The sequence below is a fragment of the Cornus florida genome, unplaced genomic scaffold, assembly GCF_030987335.1.
Source record: "Cornus florida cultivar Cherokee Brave unplaced genomic scaffold, ASM3098733v1 CherokeeBrave_3.0.0_Hap2_Chr06, whole genome shotgun sequence".
NCBI lineage: Eukaryota > Viridiplantae > Streptophyta > Magnoliopsida > Cornales > Cornaceae > Cornus > Cornus florida.
Genome location: NW_026775576.1, coordinates 67,128,828 through 67,134,569, shown reverse-complemented (window position 1 = coordinate 67,134,569; position 5,742 = coordinate 67,128,828). Strand labels below are relative to the sequence as shown.

General features: G+C 33.1%; 1 long non-coding RNA gene across 1 annotated transcript; it reads right to left on the bottom strand.

The window, feature by feature from the left end:
• Positions 1-1,527: 1,527 nt before the first annotated feature.
• Positions 1,528-5,144, bottom strand: LOC132311835 (uncharacterized). The gene is made up of 3 exons (XR_009483115.1): positions 4,936-5,144; positions 1,900-2,327; positions 1,528-1,757 (listed from the first exon to the last, which is right to left on the bottom strand). It is a non-coding gene; the product is annotated as an uncharacterized LOC132311835 (long non-coding RNA).
• Between the last annotated feature and the right edge of the window lie 598 nt (positions 5,145-5,742).

The following is a 5,742-nucleotide window of genomic DNA, read 5'->3' as shown; positions in this document are numbered from 1 at the left end:
CCATCCATACCATTATGCATCCACACTTCACTTCCCCACTATCTACACATCTCATCTACACCCTCACCTCTTTTATGCCCGTCAATACCCTCATGCTATGCATATGAAACATTTTAATTTCAATCATTCAATTATCAACATGCCTTCATTATGCAATAAAAAATTTCATGGCCACAACAAGATAATTAAACAACTTTAGCATGCTTCAACATACACCAAAACAACCATACTAGGAGTAACACATAAAATCCACCACATAGTCACTTTTTAACATGTCATTAGGGATTCATATACAAAATAAACATTTAATTCCATCAAATCCATCAATTAGACAAAACTTAAATATAAACCAAAACCCTAGAATTTTGCATTATTCAATTAATATCAAATTGAATTGCCAAAAGAGGGGAAAAACATCAAATTAGCTACTAAATCCAAAAAAATCGACAATTAGACATACCCTACCTCAAATTGATGTAGAAAACTCCAAAATTCCCAAATCCAAGCCCTAACTCTCGAAATTCCAAGGTGCACTAAAAACACTTTTGCTCCGATCAAATCGTAGATCTCAACGAGCTCTCCAATTTGTCGCAAACGATACCAAAAATCTCTCAAAGATGAGAGAGAAATTAAGGTTTGAAACTTTTGTAGAAAAAGAAAAGAAAAAGAAAATGAGGGGGAGAGAGATTTCGTAAAGAGAGAGAGGAATGAAGAAAATGAGGCCAAAATGACCTTTTGGCCATTAAAAACACAAATAAGTGGTGGTGGGTCCCACCACTTAAAAAAAATCCCATTTTCTTATATATATATATATATATCTTAATTCTCAACCACACAAAATTCTTAAATCACAATAACTTAAGTATACGGGTCCGTTTGGCATGCGCTTTGTTTTTGGCGTTTTGTTTTTGGCTAAAACAAAAACAGTGTTTTTGTTGTAGTAGTGTTTTTAAAAAAATTCGGAAGCTCGTTTGGTAACGATGTTTTGTTGTGGAAATATCAGAAACAAAAACATGCAAAACATGTTTGGTAAGTCATGCGTTTCAAAAATTTTAAAAACAAAACATGTTTGGTCAGTCCAACTGTTGCAAAAAAAATAAATAAAACAGAAACAAAAAAACATATTTGGTTATCATTGTTTTTAATTTGTTTTTATAAATTTTAAGTATATTTATAAATAGTTGTCATATTTTTAATAGATATGGAGAAATTTAAACCCACAAACATATATATATATATATATATATATATATATATATATATTAATTTTTGCAATAACTTATTTACAAATTGTTTGCAATAACCTACTTCAATTTTATTATCATTTTACCTGTATAGTTCAACACAACATTAAAAATAAAAATATCTCTGATCACATTTTACTATATTACATGAGAGTCAACATTTGTGAAAAAAAAAAAAAATTGCAATAACCTATTTACAAGTTCTTTGAAATAATCTGTTTCAATTTTATTATCCTGTTACTTGTATAGTCCAACAGAACATTAAAAATAAAAACAAACCCAATTGAAAGCATAATTGGAATAGAGTGTATACCATTTACAGGTGCTTAAATATTCAACCAACAAATTATACAAGTTTAAGTTCTACATTAAATGTTTGGAACAAAGCATTAACAATACATAGTTGTCACTAAAAATTAATAATAAGTTCATAAAGTGGATGACAATGGCAACGACACATCATCTTCATAACAGCACATGTGGCCTTCAAGAAAGCATCAACACACTTCATATCTGCAATAATAACATTTAAGTTGAAATATATTAACAATAATATCAACCAGTAATAGTAACAGAAAAAATAATTTATATTACATATATATATTACAAGCTCACAATAGCAACAAATATATTACATATAAAAGAAAAAACATACCATCACTTCCAGAAGGATCAAGAGTGCTGAAGAGAATTCCAAATTCGATCAGCAATAGTATTATGCAACTGATCCATTTCTCGAAGCTGGGACGAAGGCACATGGTCAACAATCTCATCATCTTCACCGTCAGTTTGAGGAGGATCGTTACCCATCAAATAAATCATCAGGTTGATGCTGATTTCTGATGAAGTTATGCAAAGTGCAACAAGCCATTACAATCAATACTTGTGTTGAAAACTTATAAGGAGGCATTGCCCTCAAAATAGCAAATCTCATCTTCAACAACCCAAAGCATCGCTCAATTATATTTCTCAAGGATGAATGCCTATGATTGAACACTTCCTCCCGACCACTTCAGCCACCCCTTCTTCTTCAATTGTGCGATAATCACCACATTATTCCACATTCTCAACATTCATATCCATCTAACAAATTAATAACAACACTATAATTAATAACAACAAAAATAATATATATTACTTCAATAACTCATGCTATTAGTCAATAACTCATGCTATTACTTCAATAACTCAAAGCCCTCTAAGTTTTTCCATTATTCAATCGATGATAATATTACTACCATCCTGTTGTACTTTAGTCACCACGATTGTTTTTTTTCCTATTTTTAAAAGAGTTCATTGCATACTTGATTTGTGATTTCCATGTGTATATGGCAATCTTTTCTAAAGAAAACTGCTGTTGTTTTTAAAAGGTGTTTTTTCTGCATAAGATTTGTGTCAGGAAGTGTTTAGAATGTCTCAGTAAAATAATAAATTTATTTTTCAATTATAAATATGTTCATGGGGTGTAAGTCATGTGTCTAGGAGTGTCCGATGCACGTCTGACACAGGCACAAAAATTCTGGAACTGAATTTTCTGATCCTTATAACACTTGTATCCATCAATGATATCCGTTTTGAACACTGGTTGAATGGACACTTGTGTCCAACTGCATCTACATCTACTTCAGACATTTAAAAAAAGGGTACACTTGTGTCCAATTGTTTGCCCTATTTGTATATATTTTTGCTTAAGAAGATTCAAGGGAACAAAAAAGATAAACATAAAAGGTCCTTTTAGATTATTAAGGTGTTTGGTTCCTTTTTCGTTCTTTTCAGTTTTTCCATATTCATGCATGCCAACAGAGAACTACATATGTCTAATAAATACAAACTTATACATATAATTCGCAATCACCGTAATTGGGAATGGAAACATGGGATTCATGTAGCCAACCCCAAGTAATTGGGAAAAGGCTTGGTGGTGGTTGTTGTTGTAACACGCAATCACTGTAAAAGGAACTCAGACCCACAAATGGACGTGTGTAGACTTTTGGTTGGGAATGCAGTGAATGGAGATGAAAGAACCTATAAAATACGAGAGTTGATAGGAGATTTCATAGTTGTCAGGAAACTTGCAAGTTGTCACTGATCCTGCAATTTATGTGAACTTGTATGCAAAAAGGTTCATTTGGAACCTGTGACTGGATTAGCAAAGAGGCTATATTCTACCTGGATTGCTAAACTTACTAATTTATCCTGTAATGATATGCATTGCTCCTAACAATTATCTGAAATAAATATTTTTCCGAAAGCAAATTTGATGTTTCAAGGACAACTAATGTGACATTAGTACTTCATGATTTGCTTTGAAGTATGGGACTGGATATGTTCTCATTTATAGTCGTATCAAATTTTTGGTGACATCATGTAATGCTGTTTGTACTAAAGTTGCAAATTCTGGTTGAACAATAGCAAAGGTGATGGCTTGTCTCATGGGGTCAGATGGGAGGAAATTCCTAAGAAAAGCCTTGAAAGGGCTCTGGGGTTTTAAAATTTTGGAAGAATGGACATGTCTTTGTTTGCAAAGAAATTTTGGATGCTTAAAAAACTCCAACCTTCTCTCTGGGCTCACGTTTTGAAAGGTTCTTTCTAAAAACTAGTTTTTGGAAGTTGGAAGCCATCTTGAAGCATCCAATTGGATGACCATCCGGATCACTATTATTTCCTCTATACGAATTAGTTGAATAACATCAACCAGTCCAAATTGTTTAAGACCTAATCTCCCAATATTTTATTATGTTGAAACTCAAGATGGAAAACTGGTGAACTTTATATATTAGAGTTCAACCTTCAGTTTGTAAGCCATTCTATAAGATATAATTAGCTTATGGAGGTCTGGGCACTTATTCAGAGGAAGGCAAGAGGAGTTAAAATCCATAAATTGCTCTTAACATTGACCTTTCAATCATACCAAGTAATGAATTAGTTGATGAAGTTGGCTGGTTGTGCTAACTTATAAGCCCATATATGCTGCAGTTTGTCAGGAATATTAATTTTCCCCGAATAAGATTACTTTTTTCTGTCCATGGAGTTAATATTTTAATTGAGGATATGGATGGAAAAAAACCTGCTGATGATTGAATTCTCTATGGAAGATGAAAATAAAACAAAAATTACCTAAACAAAGAGTGACTATTGTGTTCTGGAGCTAGCATCTGGTTATATAGGAAACTCTTTTCCACCCCGTGCCCCAAAAAAAAAAAAAATTAGTTAAACTCCATTGTTGATCTGAGAAAAGAATTTCAACAATGTTAATATAACAATACGTTCGAAGAGACATTACCTAAATTACCTAAATCAATGAATTACCTAAATTACGACCCCGTGCCCAAAAATTACCTAAATCAATGAATGCTCAAAAAATTCTAAAAATCAAATTGAACAATACGTTCGAATAGACATTACCGAGTTTTCTTTAGGTCTTGTTTCTGTAAAATCTAATCAGAAATTTGCAGGTCTAAAAATTCTACTGCGTTTGATTTTTTTTCTTCTATCGTTTTCCAATCTATGTTCATGTATGTTAATTAGATATTAAAAAAAAAAATCATGAAATACAAACAAATCACCAAACCTTGCGACCCATCAATTGCAAGAAAAAAAAAACAAATAAAAAAAAAACTCAAATTGTAGATTACCGCAAAACAAAAAAAAAAAGAAAAGAAAAACTGAAATATTCAAACAAAGTTCAAACCTGTTGAGATTGTCGAAGATAGCAGCAAAGGAAAGCATATCGTGGAAAGTATCGGCCGAAAATAGCAGTTGTTCAGTTGTCGCCAAGAATTGCCAAGATCACCAGACCACAACGCAGCAAACCAAACCCTAGGATTGTTGCAAGTTTTCCTTTTATACCTCCTTTTAATTGTTGCCTCCGCTACAGTTAAATGAAGGATTTGCTTCTTCCGCTGCAGTGCAAATACAACCGGAAGCAACAAAAAACACCAAAATGGTGTTTCATCTTTTGAGCCCAAATTTGATTCTGTTTTGCAACTGTTTCAAACGCAACAAGCCCAGCCAAACATTTTTTAGGCTTCAAAAGGGTTACTGTAGCAGGTCTAAAACAAAACAAAACACTTGCCAAACAAGCCCTACATAAATTATTATGCCTAGAATGCAATGAACCCATGATACCACCCCCGTGCGTAACAATTCAGGTAGCGGGTCCTACCTGGGACTTCCCGGCCTAAGAAACAGAAAAATGCCGAAATTGCAACCCCTTGCATTTCCAAGAATCCTGAACTCAACGAAATGCCCTAATCCAACTCTTAGACACAACCGGCACACCCCACGGAGTCCAGCATGTAAAACGAGAAAATACAAAAATACCATCGAAAAATCAAAAATTCCAAAAAATAGAAAATGAAAAAAATCAGAAATGTCACAATCTCCCCAACTTCAAAAGATTCCGTCCCCGAAATCAACCCACCTCACATTCAAATGACAAAAATGATACAAAAACAGAGTACGTTTTCGAGTACCCCACGCGACATGCTATACCTCC